The following is a 15,441-nucleotide window of genomic DNA, read 5'->3' as shown; positions in this document are numbered from 1 at the left end:
TTACCGATTATCTTCAATTTCAATAGGGTTCGTCCTTGGGCCAAACAAATATTGTTTGGAAAATTTCATCTCAATCGGATAATAAATGCGACCTGCATTTTGTTCATAAGAATACATGGACAGACGGACGGACGGACAGATGGACTGACATGCATAAATTAACTCAGAAAGTTATTCTATGCAGATCATCAAAAGGAACTATGGGTCTATCTCGTTGCCTTTTGCCTGTAACAAACAAATGCACAAAGACATAATACCCTGACCACCTTGTGGTGTAGGGTATAAAAAACGGAGAAATGAGAATTATTTTCTATTGCTAAAATATAAATTTCGAATTTTTGTTCCTTTTTTATAAAATGCTCCAAGATAAAAATATCCAAATGTACGTCCGATTCCAATACAATTTTTTGTTATAAATACCCAAAATGTTTATTTGAAATTTACACTCAAAACTATTTTAAACAGAATTCATTCACAGAAGCTATAAAACAGCCATTAATAGTTGTGTTACCTTTTCATGCTGCTCAATCGCATTATGAGGAGGCTCGTCGTTTGTCGAACATGCTTTTAATTGGATTTTCATTTATAAAAAAACAATACAATACAAAATTAGAATATTTAGAAAAAAATAGTGAAATATAAAAACCACGACCAAGAACATGCAGGCAGCCAAACAAATTTTTTTTATTTTATTCTTAACCATTAAATTTGGGTCAATGTCTAAACTGAGGTGTGAGTTGTGGGGTGGTCGATTTTTTTAATTCGCTGATTATTGAAAATTTGCAAATTTAGCCCGGCTGACACGAATAAATGTGTGTGGTGGCAGGCAGTCATGAAATTGCTTAGTTCTCAACACTAAATATGGAATGAAAAAAGCAAAAAAAAAAAAAAAATTATTACTAACGACTGCTTTTGCAAAAACCACCAAACAAACCGCAAAAATCAATATGTCTTCTGAGTCCATTGTTCCCACACAGCCCCCCTCCCTCTTCTGCAATGGTATTTTCGTTGTTGTTGCCTTTTATTTATTTAAACAGAAAAGTTCATAAATATTTACTTTGTAATGACTCAAACGTCAATAACATCGGGTGGTTATAAAAATATTATTAAGTGGCAATATGACAGATAGCAGCTGTATAAATAATATTATGGAAAGTTAATCAACGGGAGGAAGTTGGGGGGTGAAACAGTCTGAACCCCTTGGTTTTATTATGTTTTTTTTTTTTTTTTTTCGTGGAGATCTTGGCTCACCCTATACCTATTTAGAAATCGTCGTTTAGAAATAGGATAGGGTTTAGAAATAGGTTAGAGTAAAAAACAGGAAAAAAGAGAATAAATGGCCGAACCTTTTCTTTTTCTGAGTTTTGCCTTGTTAAGGCGAAGATCTGTTTCTGTTTTTCACCATGAGGATATGAAAACATTAGAAAATATTTCCAATGCACTCTGTTCAAAATTTCTAACAGGACATTCTCCTGTCCAGTTAATCCACTAATCTTTCTTTAGATTCAATTTTTGTTATAGCCTGGTAGGTGTGGGTAAGAAGGACTGAACAAAGGCGGTTTTTTTGGAAAATCGTTCTAAAAATAGGAAAAAATGCGCGTATAGTTTAGAACTCTAAACTTATGGAGTTGCAATCTTTAAATTTCACCTGTAGGTCCCTATTAATGTGAGACAACAGATAAATTGGGATTATTGGCAATTCATACTTAAACAGGTCAAAAATCGGGCGGAACCGACTATATGATAGCCTACAAATACTTTAAAACTTTATACCCTACACCACACTGTGGTCAGGGTATAATGTCTTTGGGCGTAACACAGAGAGAGAAGCGAGTTAGACCTATAGCTCCTTTTGATGATCTGCATAGAATCACATTCTGAGTCGATTTATGCGTGTCCGCCCGCTTTTCCGTCTGTCCATGTATTTTTGTAAACAAAGTACAGGTAGCATTTATTGCCCGATCCAGATGCTATTTTGCACAACAATTAGATATAGCGCCATATATTCCGGGTTGAGATAAAAAAAAAACTGCAACCAACTTCAGACTGCTGTCATTTCTAAGCCACTCGTCCGACAGATGTTAAAATTATCCCAGTGGCAGCTCATTATATTCTTTACAAGGGTTCAAAAACATTTTGGTGAGGATTTTCCAGAAAAAAAGTTATTCGTGATGGAATTCAAGCGTGATAGTATATTTGGCTGGAAAACCACAAGTGGCTATCGTTAGAGCACTCCAGCATTTAAATGTGTGTCTCGTACCATTGCTCGTTACCGTGATACTGGTAGCGTAGCCTGACGTCAAGGATGTGGACGGAAGAAAACAGCAACATCAGCAGAAATGGTTCGAAAAGTGAAGAAGCGACTTGGTCGAAACCCGCGTTGCAGTGACCGAAAAATGGCTGAATGAGCTGAACACATCGCAATATTCCATTCGACAAATATTGAAAAATGAGCCAGGGGTAAAGCCATTGAAATTCCAAAAAGTTCAAGAACTTACACCACAACAGAAAGAAAATAGACTCAAAAGAGCTAAAGAGTTGCTTCGCTTGGCCGAAAGTGGTGAACTGCCGAATTTGGGTTTCTCCGATGAGAAAACATTCGTTGTCCAGCAGTTTGGAAACAAACAAAATGATCGTGCTTACTTGCCAAAGAGGTCAGCTGAAAATATGCACCTTCGGTTGGCCACCAGAACTCAAGCGCCGGCCATGAGATGATGATGGTGTGGGCCGCCATAATAGCCGATGATCGCTCTACGCTCGTATTAATCGACCGTGGAGTCAGAATAAGTGCCGAATATTATCGCGAAAATATTCTTGAGGGTGTATTAAGGCCTTGGGCATGCAAACATTTTGGCCGCAGACCTTGGACATTCCAACAGGACTCAGAACCATCGAACTCAGCACGCGCCACCCAAGAATGGTTACAAAATGAGGTTCCTCGCTTCATTTCCAGCGAACAATGGCCACCAAAATCTCCGGATACCAATCCGTTGGACTATTGTCTGTAGAATTATGGAAAGCAAGGTTGACACTAAAAAATACCGATGTGTCGATCAACTCAAGCAAGCGCATCGCAGGGAATGGACCGCTGTGCAACATTCGGGCACCGTGTGACTCTTTTATTGGCCGTTTGAAGGCCATAATTCGTTCCAAAGGTGACCAATTCGAACAAATCTAAACATATAACCAGATTGAGCCTTGAAAAAAGTGTGTCAAATTTTGTGGACATCGGTTCAGATACAGCTATAGCTCTCATATATATTCTTCATCCGATTTGTTAAATTTCACTACCACAGCCGTAATATGCCCTCCGTAACGACGATATTCGGAGAGATATATCGCATACAGCTCAGAAATACCTGAGAACGCCGGGGTTTGCGAAACTTCACATTTTAAGGGTACGAAAAGTACTTAATGGTACAAAATCAAACTAAATACTACAACGCTGATATTGATCGAATTCCGGATTTTTTATTTTTAGGGTATTGGTCGAACGATACGAGGAGGAACATTTGTATGTTGCATGGTATGATCATTATTTTCTATATGTAATGATAAAGACAAGTCAATAGCTTTAATAAATTTCCCACCGGAAGCCTTAGATTACTTTAGTGAAATTAAAGAACAAAAAATCTATTAAAAAACCGGTGGCTGTTACTCCCATCAACGACGTCGTTTCAAAAAACAATTATTCTTCCATTACCAACCATGTCTTGTCTCTTGGTTGAGTTAACTGTTCTGGCTCGATGAGACGACATTCCTTCAAGAAAGCCATTAAGTGCGGTTAAACCATAGTTGGATGGATGGATGGTTGGTTGGTGTGGGTAAATTGGCATTGCTAATGGTGTTGTGGTTTCCCGTCAATCTATTGTTACATGGATAGACAGATAGAGATATGTTTGTGTGCATGTAATTGCAACCATTTTGCGAACGTTGTTGTTGCTGTTACTGCGGTTGATTCTAAAGTTCAAATTGAGAAAATATGACCTCAAATGTAAAAATGCTCATGACGATGATCATGCTGATGGCGATGATGATGAGCAACAACAATAAATCATAGCTGAACCTTTGGAATAGAACAAGATCTGCAAGATAGAGTTTTACAACAGCAACAACAATAAAAAATGACAAAATAAACAAAATTCACTTGTAGGAGTAGAGGAGAGTGCTCAAATTCAAGATCGTCTCGTATGTTGTAAGCGTAAAGTTACGACTCATTAACAGTGGCTTAAAAAATTGCAAGACAACCCCAGGAGATTATGAAAGAAGAGCTATGAATAAAAGGCACGTATATAGAGAAGACAAGTTCTGACCTCTTCTATATTTGTTTATATCCTCCACCATACATAGTATTTTGGTGGAGGATAAAAAAATTTAAAAAAAAATATTAAGTTCGTCATTCTTGGCGAGCTCGGGTCAATTTCGGCTCGAAAGTCGGTTAAAATTTCAGACTTTTTTTCCGACTCTTCGGTACGACAACACGTCAACCACTCCATACAACTTTCGGTCAGAATCGGACTGAACGCGCCCCTTGAAATTGGAAATTTAAATAGACTTTCAGTTCGAAGTCAAACCGAACTCGAACAGTTTGGCTTGCTGGGTAAACAAACACACGCACGAACACACATAAATCGACAAATCGATTTTTACTCTATTGATATATCTTGACTCTTAAAGTATCGCATTTTTCAACTATAGCTCATTTCGTAAATGTTAACACTTAGCTCATATTTGATTTGAAAGATAATTAGTTTTATCCTTCCGCTGAACGAATATGGTTGGGTATGCGCTTGAACAGCGCTGGGGAATATTGCGGTATTACTTTGCTTACGGATTTTGGGAAAGAAAAGTACCATCAGCTTCCTATGTTTTCAAGTAAAATTGTCGCACCCATTTGGCACCCAAAACAAGGTATTATTTTGTGAGGATTTTGATCCAGACACATAATTGGTCCATTTTTTTCGAAAATAAGCCGTTAAGTTGTTGGAGGATATTGAAATTATTCGGTTTGAACAAACATCGCTACGTGCCACAAAGCAGAACCTACACTCGATTTTCAAAGAAAAAAACCTGCAAAACAAGTTAAAAAGCAGTAAGTTCGACTGGGCCGAACTTTTAATACTCTCCACCATTTGGAAGAAATTTGGAAATTTAAAAAATAAATAAAATTCGTTAAAAATTCTGTTGATATCTTAACAGCATAGGCAATTTTCTGTCACAGGCTGTAGTACTCATTACGAAGTTTAAATACGAAATTTGAAACGATTAAGGTGAATAATGTCGCTGCTATTAGAAGACCTGGACCTGCATAAACTATTTTCTGTCATAGACTGTAGTACCCATAAGGAACTTCAAATACGAAATTTGAAACAATTCCGGCGAATAATGTCGCTAAAATCATCAAAATACCGAATATAGGAAGATGGCGTTATACGGGGGCTATACGAAGACCTGAACCTGCATAAAAAATTTTCTGTCATGGATTGTAGTACACATAAGGAACTTTAAATACGAGTTTTTAAATAAATCCGATGAATAATATCGCTTAAATCAATAAAATGCCGAATATAGGGGGACAGCGTTATATGGGGGCTATACGAAGACCTGGACCTGCACAGACAATTTTCTGTCATAGATTGCAGTACACGTTACCAAATGTAAATACGGTGAATAATGTTGCTGAAGTCTACGAAATACCGAATATAGGGAAGTACCGTTATAAGGGGGCTATACGAAGACCTGGACCTGCATAAACAATTTTCTGTCATAGGCTGTAGTATCCATTACGAACTTCAAATACCAAATTTGAAATAATTCCGGTGAATGATGTCGCTGAAATCACCAAAATATGACATGTGCAGTTATATGGGGGCTATAAGAAGACTTGGACCTGCATAAGCAATTTTCTGCCACAGTCAGTAGTGCCCATTATGAAGTACAAATACGATATTTAAAATAATTCCGGTGAATGATGTCGTTAAAATCTTAAAAATGCCGAATATAGGAAGTTAACGGGGCTATAGGAAGACGTGGACCTGCAAAGACAATTTTCATAGACGTAGACTGAAGTTCCCATTAGGAAGTTCAAATACGAAATTTGAAACAATTCCGGTGAATAATGTCGCTAAAATCATCAAAATACCGAATATAGCGACGTACACTTATATGGTGGCTATACCTAAACGTGGTGCTATATGGGCTATTTTCAATACCAAAAGTCCTGCAGACGATTCCACATAGAAATTCATGCTGATGGCTCTACCCCGAGCTCATTTCTCAATATTGCCGAATGGAATATTGCGATATGTTCAGTTCATGAGCCATTTTTAGGCCACTTTTAGGCCACGACGCGGGTATCGGTCAAGTTTTACTATTTCTACTGATGTACTTGTTTTCTTCCGTCCACTCGCATGACATCGGGCTACGCTACCAATATCACGGCAACGAGCGAAGGTACGAGGCACAAAAGATTTATTCACATTTAAATGGTGGAGTGCTCCTCTAACGATAGCCACTTGTGGTTTTCCAGCCAAATATAAAGAAGTCACACTATCACGCTTGAATTCCATCACGAATAACTTTTTTTCTGGAAAATTCTCACCAAAATGCTTTTGTACGTTTGTAAACAATATAATGAGCTGTCACTAGAATAATTTTAACAGCTGTCGGACGAGTGGCTTAGAAATGACGGCAGTCTGAATTGGTTGCAGTTTTTTCATCTCACCTAAGTATATACCTAAACGTGGACCTATATGACCCACCTACTACACACCTACTCTTCGAGTACTCCCTCTTGTGAGTATGTTTTAAACGAGCAAATCTGAACTCACGCCGATTTTATTTTTTCAAAACTTCGAAAATAATTCCAAAGTTTCGAAAATATTTTATTTTCATTTTTTCGAATATTTAAAAAATACTGTGTCCACAGATATGCAAAATGGTTAGACATATAAAAAAATTATGTGACATTTTAAAAATAAAATTTTCGGCTGTGTACAATTGTTGTTATTCGAACAGCAACAACAACAACACAATTCACTTTAGTTTAGTTATTTTCTTTTTTTGGTCTTGATTACTATTCTTGGATGATGTTAATTATACTTGTTTTTATTGTTATTATTACAAACACATTCAATGATGTTTTCATTTTCCAGTTGTTTGGGGAGGGTCCATACCCCTTCTCACTACCCTTCCTCTCTTCTCCCATCCATCTTTACCTCTTTCACGGGCAATTGTATAGGCAACAATTTAAATTGAGCGAGTGAACGAGCCGGCGAACATCCTCCATTGACTACTGGCATGGAGGTGCGAATGAACATTTGTTTTGCGATTCAGAATCGTGAAAGAGGTCGCCGTAGTGTTCTGTTTGTGTTTGACTTCTACATCAGTCATCTGCTCATTCATTCATTCAATCCAGCGACCTCTACAGGTATGTAGATGGGGAAATGACGGAGACGAGGTGTTTGTTTATTCATTAGCAGTTCTGAATTTAGTTGATATTGAATTGCAAACAATTCGATTTAGACAAGTTGTTGTTTATATGAACGGAGGAAAAAATATGGCTTTGACAAGGTGTTGGCTGGTTAGATTCCACCACAGCGCTCGGGGTATCGTCAATATCAAAGCCGACTTTGATATTTTAATTTTATTTTTTTTTCGTTTGTTATTTGTTATTTTCATTATTATTATTTTGAATTGCTAATTGAATGTGAGCCACCATTGAGATTTATTGCTCTTTGCTTTGCAATTGAGGATGTCAGTGGAGCAAAGTTTTAAATTGAAGATGTTACTTATTTGTATAATGAGATTTTATCATTGCCTTGGCACAATATGTGGTAATAATAAGTGATTCAATCTAAATAAAATATTCTAAGCAAGTCAGGAATGTTATGAAGTGCTTTCAGGTTTAAAAATATATTTTTATAAAATTTAAAAGATATTATTTTAACATCAAAAAAAATTTTATCGGTAACGGCTGTTTTTCAATGCTATTCCCAAAGCTACTCTTCAGCCACAACACTTGAAGTCGTTAAATAAATTATATTTGCTGTTCAATTATGCCCTTTAGCCACAATGTTATGAGAAGGCCTCCAAATAACAAACATGTCTTTGGAGTACTATAGAACATCTTCCTGATAGCTGAAGGTTAATTGAAATGTATTCAAATTGGTATATTTAATTTTCAATCAAAGAAGAAGTAATCTCAAAAATGTTTTTATTTTCATTTAGAAAATAATGTCAAGTTCAAATAATGATCTTGAAGATATTTAAAAAAATAGAAAATATCAATTTTCGAAATTATATTCGAAGATATCAATATTGAAAAAATAACAAAGTGAAAACAAAAAATTATTAGACGATCAAAGCCAGCAGATAATAAAAGTAGAGCTACAAATAGAAGACGTTTTGGCGTTTTGAAAGTTTTTAAATTTTTTTTTTTTTTTTTTGAAAATTTTGGATGAAGATTTCCTAAAATCCTTGAATTTGAGGTCTATAGTGTCTTAGACAATATTATTGTTTACAACACTTGAATTATTTTGGTCGAAATTTTTAACCAACATACAAGACTCCAAAGATCTTTTTGGTACTATTTTTTAAATATGGTTTTAAACTCCCTTTAAATTGGATCGTAGCAAGTCAAAATAATCTACTAAATTATTCGTCATAAAGTTCTACTATAGGTCCCAGATTACACCAAAAGTCTGATTTTTTTATACCCTCAACACGGAAATGAGCAGTATATGTCCCCTCTTTCTGGTACCTCCCCCACAAAAGGTCATAATTTTCACATAAAATAATTTTCTGCATAGAACAAGACATTTATATATAACTCTCATAATATGCGAAATAAGCGTCCGATTGTTATACCCTTAGCGATATGGCCAAGACGAGCCTCATCGACCCCAGTTCTCTTTGCACCAAATCCGCTTCAGGACATTTGAAGTCGATATAGGAGTGTCCGTCCGTCTGTCTGTCTGGCTGGTTGGTGAGCACGATAACTCTCGGAGGGATGATCGGATTTGATCCAATTTTGGTACATTGCAATACTATTGTCAAACTTAGATCGAGTTCGGAAATGGGAAACATCGGTGACCTTCTTCTCGTACCTCCCCCACAAAAGAGCAACATTGTCACAGAAAATTATTTTCTGTATAGAACAAGAAAGGATCATCCCAATTTGTTTCAATTTTATGAATCTCAATAATTGCATCAGTGCTAAGTCATGTGAGAGAATGGCCCCAAAGAGTCAAAATTTTGAATAATTATATCTCTTATAAAATATGATGTAAGAGTCCGATTGCCTTCAAATTACACACATCACAATAGTTTTATTAACTCACGGTCTGGTGTGAATCGGTCCACTCCTTCTGGTACCTCCCCCATAAAATATTGTATAACCAAAACGATTATAAAATCTAAAATAAGCTTCCGGTTCCCTTAATATTTCACACGTCCCATTATTTCTACTAACACAGGGGGAACTGTCCCCCTCTATTTCGATCACTTTTCTTTTTTCAGCTCTACTTTCATAATCAGCTAGATTTTCCCCGTAATTATTGAAAACAATTAAATTTGTCGCACAGTGTTATGATCGAGTTTAGAGCTATCAAATCTACAATTGCCCGATTTTTTTTTTTTCATGCCAAATCCAAAATGGAAAAAAGTGTCCTAAATCCTCAAAAAAGACCCAAAACAATAGAAATTTTAATAGAAAAAAATTTTCAAAGTAACAGTTTATCAAATAAGGTCCTGAATCAGTTTCATCGTAATCGCTTAGTCATTATAAAAAATGCAGGAAGAGTGAACGAGTAAATATTATAAAATTATACAGGTCATACCTATAATGTTTTGGTTTCTTGCTTCACTTCGATTCCTGGAAAGAAAACAAAAAACAAAAATAATTAATAAGTCTTCTTGGAATTATCAACATTTTCAAGGATTTTAATGTTTTTATATAAATTTGTTGAATGATTTATTGGTAAGAGCGACTGAACTAGTTCAATCACAATCGTTTATTCATTTAAGTTCTTAGATTAAATTTAACGAAAGAGCAACTAAACTAGTTTAATCCCAAACACGAAACGACAGAATATTCTGGAATTTTTAGAAGGATTTAATGTTCAGAAATATCAATAAAATATTTACCTAAAACGCCACTTTGTTGGGTTCCAATTTCTCACATTTAAGAATCTTGTTGCGAATATTTCCAATGGCGCCCAATCTGCGTTTTTTTTTTTTTTGTAAATTAACTATGATTTTATGGGGAATATGGGAAATGTGTTCAGTTTTGTGTCAGATTGTTGATGTGTAATGAAATAGCCTAAGATACTGAGTTCCTTCCAAAAACAAAAATTGTTTTTATGGATTTTATTATTATGGCGCCCAATTTGAACCTTCAATAGTTTGTCATTCGTTTAAAGACAACTGAACATGAAAGTGGCGCCCAACCTGAGTCTCTTTATACTGCAAAAGAAAATTCTATGCTTAAAATGCAGATATATAAGGAATTGATTCAGCTGCAACGCAATTTTGTGCGGTGGTCAAGTTCTCACATTTGTGAGTTAAAGTTGTGAAGTTTTCCAATGGCGCCCAATCTGTGTTTCGTAAATATTACCAAGCCACCTAAAAGGAGGATATTGGTAATAGACAATTGCTCTGTTCCAGAACCTGCAATTTTTTCGATATCATAAAGGTTACATTTTTAAATTCTTGCAGGTTCTGGAACAGATAAAATATTAGGTTTGTCTAGTTCTTATAAAATAGGTGTGTATAAAAAGTCGATTATTATATTTCATAAAGTATTCAAGTGGTGCCCAATTTGGGACCCTAAGTTATTTGTCTCTCTATAAAAGCGAAAGGCTTTAATTTAATTGATTATATTTTCAAATTCAGCATTAAATGACTTAATTTAATGTCGATTTAAAAATTATTTCCGATTACATAAATCGTTGGGAAATAAACTTTAATCGATGATTTATTGAAAATAACTTTCTTTTGGAGGTTATGAATAATCGAAAGGTTATGCATGGGGCAATTATAGACATTTTAATGCGTTGAAAAAAAAAATAAATAACAACTTCCGCAAATCATAAGCGATATTACAGCGAAAAAAAAATAATAATTTATTATTACCTTTGATATCAATTAACTCTCTCTCTATCCGACACCTAACATTCTCTCTCCCCCTTTTCACCCCATCCCCCAATTAAAATATGAATAAGATGCCGTTGGCAGCCAACCAGCCACCAACATTCATATTAATATTTAATATGTTGTAATTAAGTTAATTATATATAAAATGATATTAAGCAAGTGGAATCGAGATATCAACAAAATAGAGATAGCAGCTATCTCTTTCCAAGTCATTGACAGTTGGAAATTACAGGTAAACATCGGCTTGATGTAATCTTTCCTATATAATGACAGCAATTCCATTCGATTTAGATTTCATTTGAAGCATTCGAAATAAAAAAAAAATAATTAATTGTCTTAAACATCCGAACAATGGGTATATATTAACAGCGTTAATCTTCTCACTTACATGTAAGGCACATTTTCCATTGTAAAAACCGAAAACAGCGAATGAAACTGAATATTATGAGAAATACATTTCATTTCTAAATCGAGTTGTGGGAATTTTTGTTCGTATTAGTCACGTTTCGCTAGAATTACTTCTGACATTATAGGGTGTTTTTTTTTTTTTTTTTTTGATTTTGAAAAGTTATTGTCAATTTGTGTGACCGGAATGTTAAACGCAAGCGCTGCTGAATACAAAGCAAATTGAGGGACATTTTTTTTGTAAATTCGGTATTACGTAGGAAAGAGTGTCCAAAAAGGGGGTTTCTTTGTTCCATTAAAATCATATTTAAGATATATATTTTTCTATTAATCAATTTATGAGAGCTAAACTAATCTGCGTCGTTTGGAACATAAGTTATTTTGAATGAAATGAACTAGTTCGAGTAAGTCTTAGACTTCCCTCAGTCATTAGTTCATTCTCCTAGTCTCTATTATCAACTTTGGCACAAGAATATTTTGGTGCTTGAGTTTAATTGTTTCAATAGACCATAAGTTGTCCTCTTCAGTGTTAAACCCAACAATTGAAAAATTCAAATTAGGCTTTTTATACCCTGCAACACTAAGTTTGATTGGGCCAGAAATTATGTAACACCTCGAAATATTGGTTTCCCACATAGGAAAGTATATATGGATCTTCCTATCTCGCCGAACTGGGTCGATCTAGCTATGTATGTCCGTCCGTCCGTCTGTCCATGTTAATTTGTAATCACTCTACAGGTCGCAATTATGGCCCGATCTTCACGAAATTTAGTATGGAGGTGGGGTTAGGGTCAGAATAGAACCCTATTTCTTTTGGAGATGATCGCAAAATATTTAGGGGTCGAAATGGACCAAAAACTGAAAAAAATCCTGATTTTTCAGTTGCTCTACAGGTTACAATTATGGACCAATCGACACGGAAAATAGCATGGGGCTAGAGCTTCGGGCTGGGCTGAAGCCTTCCAATTATTACCCACTAAATGGGTAATATTTAGTGGGTGAAATAGACTATAACATTTGTGTTATATAAAAGTCAAATTTTCCATTAAACCGCGAATATTTTTACTCCCGGCGAAATCACAAATAGACGAACAGGGCAATCCTGACCGTTACGTATATACCGATAATAAATATATCGGATATATATAGCGAAATATATACAATGTGTATATACAAATGAAAGGGATGTTAGATAGAATGCTTATATCTCAAGAAGGGCTGTACCGATTTTGACAAAGATGTCCGCAATATATCAAAGATGTCCGCAATATATTTAGGGGTTAAAATGGACCAAAAATAGAAAATTTCACAATTCCAATAAATTCGGAATGGTCTCTTGCCAGAAAACGATAAAATCTAAGAAATTCGCGGAAAAAATATACCAATAAAAAAGTGAATATCTTTTGTCGATTTTTTTTAATTTTTGTCATATTTTTTATCGCATGCGATTTTTTCGAATTGACTTACAATTTTGAATTGTAAACTTTCTAAATTTTTACACCCCCAACACTACGTTTTGAGGGTATTATATGCATGTCGCAATTATCGTCCGATCCTCACGAAATTTTTCATGGGGTCAAAATTAAAGCCTCTTGTTCTTAAGATGAACATTTAGAGGTGCATATTGACTAAAAAAATTATATTTTCTAATTTTGTAGTCGCTCTATAGGCCACAATTGAAAACTTATCCACACGGAATTTAAGAACAGGGACATTATTTTTGTTCAAAACCGAAATCTTCCAAAATTGATTTGGACAAAAGTGATTTCGAACATATTGTAGTGTTGTAGGGTATCACATAGTCGGCCCCGAACGACTATAGCCTTTGCTTACTTGTTTTCAAATAATTTTTCTTTTTAGATGATTTCGGTTTTATTTTAGAATACTGCATCTAAAAACTTACCCAATTAACAACAATCCCTATAAAATCTTAGCTTGCAAAATAATCAAGAAACGCAGATTGGGCGCCATTGGAAATATCGTCAACTTACATTCACAAATGTGAGCAATTGGAACCAAACAAAATTGTGTTCCAACTAAATCAGTTTTCAACATTGTTACATTTAAACGGTGGAATTTTAATTTGCTAGGAAGAAGACCCCGATCGGGTGCCACTTGCGAATTAAGTTGTGTGCAACTGGATGAGATAATAAACATTCTAATTTCAACTATGAAACTTATATAAAAAACATTGAAACTAATATAAAAAACATTGTCATGTTTCCCTAAGTTGGCAGGACAAATAATAATAAAAATTGACAGAATCACACTTTTTATACCCTCAGCCATATGGCTACAGAGGGTATATATCATTTGCTACGGCCAAAACGTGCCTAGTCGAAATAACGGTTTTAGACCCTAGGTCTCTTTGGACCAAATCCGTTTCAGAACATTTGGAGTCGATCTAGCGATGTCCGTCTGTCCGTCCGTCTGTCTGGCTGGCTGTTGCGCACGATAACTCTCGAAGGGAGTATCCGATTTGGTCCAAATTGGCTACATCGTAATATTTTTGTCAAACTTAGATCGAGTTCGGAGATGGGCAATATCGGTCCACTCCTTCTGGTACCTCCCCCACAAAAGGTCGAAATTTTCAAAAAATATATTTTTTGCACAGAAAGAGAAAGTATAAACCGAATTTGCTCCAACTTTGCAAATCCTAATATTTGCGTCAGTGCTAGGTCAGGTGTGAAAATGGATGATATCGGTCCACTCCATCAAGTACCTCCCCCACAAATGGTCAAAAATTTGAATAATTACAACTCTCATAAAATGTGATGTAAGAGTCCGATTGTCTTCAAATTTCACACATCCCAATATTTATATTAACCCAAGGTCTGGTGTTAAGAGGAACAATATCGGTCCACTCCTTCTGGTACCTCCCCCACAAAATATTGCAATTTTGAGTACCCATGAAGCTCATAAATCGTCAAATTAACATCCGATACCATTTAGACTTGGCACATCTGTCGAAATATTTATATCATATTTTTGGGTCCGATAGGAAATGGGCAATATTGGCCCATTCCTTCGGGATCTGCTCCATAGAGGGTCAAACGTTTGAATAACTTTAACACTAGTCAAAATATATTTAGATAATCGAACATAGGCTGAGGGTATATCTCTGGCGGCAATACCGACTGATACTTTTTAACTTGTTTCAAAGAATTTCTCTTTTTTGACGATTTTAGGTTATTTAATCAAAAAACACAGATTGGGCGCCATTGGAAAAATCTTCAAATTATATTTAGAAATGTGAAAAATTGGAGTTTTTAATATTTCCGGATTTAAAGGGTGAAATTTTCTACTGATGATTAAGGAGACCCATATTAGGCGCCACTTGCAATTTAAGTTGTGTGAAACTGGATGAGATAATAATCGTACTAATTAATGATGGTATTATAAGCTAATATGAAACACAGTATCATGTTTCTCTCATTTATTAAAGCCAATAATCAGACATGATCAAACATTTTTCAAAGAATTCGATATTTTAGATGAATTCGGTTTATTCCAAAAATCAGCGACTGTCCCATTAAAATATAAAATGATTTGCCAAATAATCAAGAAACACATATTGGAAATATGACAAATTTTTAAACTCACAAATGTAAAAACTGAGTGCCTAACAAAATTGTAGTAGTAAAAACTGAAATAGTTTCCGAGTTATCCACACTTAAACTGGGATATTTTCTTTTACTGGGTAAAAGGGCCGCGATTGGGCGCCACTTGCACATTGAGTTGAATGAATAATCGTTCTTATTTGATCGATAGTATTGGAAGCTAAAATAAATAACATTTTTATGTTCCCTAGTTGGTAAGGCACACAATTGAAAGATTCAAATTGGGCGCCAATAATAACAATGACAGAATCAAAATTTTTCC

The 15,441-nt window shown here is 35.1% G+C and overlaps 1 protein-coding gene across 1 annotated transcript in view; it reads right to left on the bottom strand.

Moving 5' to 3' along the window:
- The window catches only part of LOC101888767 (probable serine/threonine-protein kinase DDB_G0272254), a 136,145-nt gene that overhangs the window by 103,783 nt on the left and 16,921 nt on the right, over positions 1 to 15,441 (bottom strand). The window contains exon 2 of the mRNA XM_005183632.4: positions 9,840 to 9,874. The gene's annotated coding sequence lies outside the window, so the exon portion shown is untranslated. The remainder of the gene's footprint in view (positions 1 to 9,839; positions 9,875 to 15,441) is intronic.

This window comes from Musca domestica, unplaced genomic scaffold, assembly GCF_030504385.1.
Source record: "Musca domestica strain aabys unplaced genomic scaffold, Musca_domestica.polishedcontigs.V.1.1 14, whole genome shotgun sequence".
NCBI classification, from domain to species: domain Eukaryota; kingdom Metazoa; phylum Arthropoda; class Insecta; order Diptera; family Muscidae; genus Musca; species Musca domestica.
This window is presented reverse-complemented; position numbering and strand designations above follow the sequence as displayed.